Raw genomic sequence first — 2819 nt, forward strand, 5'->3', positions numbered from 1 at the left:
TCATTTATTTCTGCTCTGATCTTTATGATTTCTTTCCTTCTACTAAATTTGGGCTTTGTTCTTCTTTGTCTAGTTGCTTTAGGTGTAAGGTTAAGTTGTTGGAGATTTTTCTTGTTTCCTGAGGTTAGATTGTATTGCTGTGGACTTCCCTCTTAGAATTGCTTTTGCAACATCCCATAGATTTTGGATGGTCATGTTTTTGTTTTCATTTGTCTCTAGGTATTCTTTATTTCCTGTTTGATTTCTTCAGTGATCCATTGATTGTTTAATAACATATTGGTAGTTTTGTTTTGTTTTGGCCACAGTGCGTGGCATGCGGGATCTTAATTCCCCAACCAGGGATTGAACCTGTACACCCTGCAGTGGAAGTATGGAGTCTTAACCACTGAACCACCAGGGAAGTCCCAGTAACATGTTGTTTAGCCTCCACGTGTTTGTGTTTTTGACAGTTGTTTTCTTGTAGTTAATTTCTAATCTCATAACGTTAGTGGTAGGAGAAGATGCTTGATATGATTTCAGTTTTCTTAAATTTACTGAGGCTTGCTTTGTGGCCCAGCATGTGATCTATCCTGGAGAATGTTCCTTGTGCACTTGAGAAGAATGTGTATTATGCTGCTTTTGGATGGAATGTTCTATAAATATCAATTAAGTCCATCATGTCTAAGATGTCATTTAAGTCCTGTATTTCCTTATTGATTTTCTGTCTGGATAATCTGTCCATTGAAGTAAGTGGGGTGTTAAAGTCCCCCAGTATTATTGTGTTACTGTCGATTTCTCCTTTTATGACTGTTAGTCTTATTCGCCTTATATACTGAGGTGCTCCTATGTTGGGTGCATATATATTTACAATTGTTATATCTTCTTCTTGGATTAATCCCTTGATCGTTAGGTAATGTCCTTCTTTGTCTCTTGTAACAGTCTTTATTTTAAAGTCTATTTTGTCTGATATGAGTATTGCTACTCCAGCTTTCTTTTGATTTCCATTTGCATGGAATAACTTTTTCTGCCCCCTCACTTTCAGTCTGTATGTGTCCCTAGATCTTAAGTGTGTCAGCATATCTATGGGTCTTGTTTTTGTATCCATTTAGCCAGTCTATGTCTTTCAGTTAGAGCATTTAATTCATTTACATTTAAGATAATTATTAGTATATATTAGAGCATTTAATTCATTTACATTTAAGGTAATTATACGTATGTATGTTCTTATTGCCATTTTGTTAATTGTCTTGTATTTGTTTTTGTAGGTCTTTTTTCTTCCTTTCTTCTTTTGGTCTCTTCTCTTGTGATTTGATGATTATCCTTTCGTTTTAAACATTTTTTTAATATTTATTTACTTATTTGGCCACGTCGAGTCTTTGTTGCAGCACACGGGATCTTCGTTGTGGCATACAGGATCTTTAGTTGCCCCACTTGGGATCTTTTAGTTGCGGCATGCAAACTCTTAGTTGAGGCATGTGGGATCTAGTTCCCTGATCAGGGATCAAACCTGGCCCCCCTGCATTAGGAGCATGGAGTCTTAGCCACTGGACCACCAGGGAAGTCCCAATTTGATGACTGTCTTTGGTGTTGTGTTTGGATTACTTTTTCTCTTTTGTCTGTGTATTGTAGATTTTTGGTTTGCGGTTACCATGAGGTTTTGATATAGCAGTCTATATATGTACAAGGTTGTTTTAAGTTGCTGGTCTCTTAATTTCAAATGCATTTCCAATATCCTGCATTTGTACTCTCCTCACAATTGCTGGTTTTGATGTCATAATTTTCTGTGGATGATTTCCTATCTTTCCTGTATTTTGCCTTTGCCAGTGAGCTTTCCCATTTGTAATTTTCTTGTTCCTAGTTGTGGGCTTTCCCATCTAGGGAAATTCCTTTACCATTTGTTGTAAAGCTGGTTTAGTGGTGCTGAATTCTCTTAGCTTTTGCTTGCCTGTAAAGCTTCTGATTTCTCCATTGAATCTGAACAAGAGCCTTGCTGGGTAGAGTATTCTTGGTTGTAGGATTTTTCCCAAAAGCACTTTTAAAGGCCGTCTCCTGGGTGGAGGCACTAACTGACAACCATGACAGCCAAGTTCATGATCAGGCTTATGGGAGTCAGCTCATGTATGCTCACCACCATGGCAACAACCTGAGGGCCTTGTAAATAGGATCCCAATGCCAAGACTCTGGGACTCTCCTGTCCTCTCCCCCACTCCCTTCTCACCCCCTTTAGAAGGCCCCCTCCAGACCCCAGGCCTAGCCCTTGATGGAATCATTGTACCCCAGTAAACCAACCTGTGACTTTGGGACACACTGCAGGGCTGCAGAGGAAACCTTGCCTTTGAAAATGGTAAAAGAGGTTCACCCCCTGGGCAAAAAGGATGTGTGAGTGTTGGGGGAGTGAAATCATAATGATCAAAGTTACTCTCACTTTGTTTCTTTTTAAAATAGGCCTTTCCTGGCTGAGGTATAGCCTACAGTCTGGTAATGAAGTGACTACCCCCAAAACCCTCCAATCCCCCACCTTTCTCCCCTCAAATGCATGAGGACTGTCAGTCACCCTACCTGTCTGTGGGCTCTCCCCTACCAACTGTGAGCCTTCCTTTCCTCAGTTCTGCATAACCAGCCCTACCACAAACCTGCCTTGCTGGATAAAAGCACAGATCGATAAATGAATCAGTGGGTCACCAAGCCCAGGCTCCCATCTTGGCCCACTGGCAGCCTTTGGCCCAAGTTTCTTTAGGTCCCACCTGGCCCATTGGCCTCTTAGAGGGCAAAGCCAAGCACCTTGCTGAGTTGCAGGCCACCCTCAAGCCCCAGCAAACTCAACAGGACTGATTCATGTG

The sequence above is a fragment of the Phocoena phocoena genome, chromosome 4 (assembly GCF_963924675.1).
Source record: "Phocoena phocoena chromosome 4, mPhoPho1.1, whole genome shotgun sequence".
Lineage (NCBI taxonomy): Eukaryota > Metazoa > Chordata > Mammalia > Artiodactyla > Phocoenidae > Phocoena > Phocoena phocoena.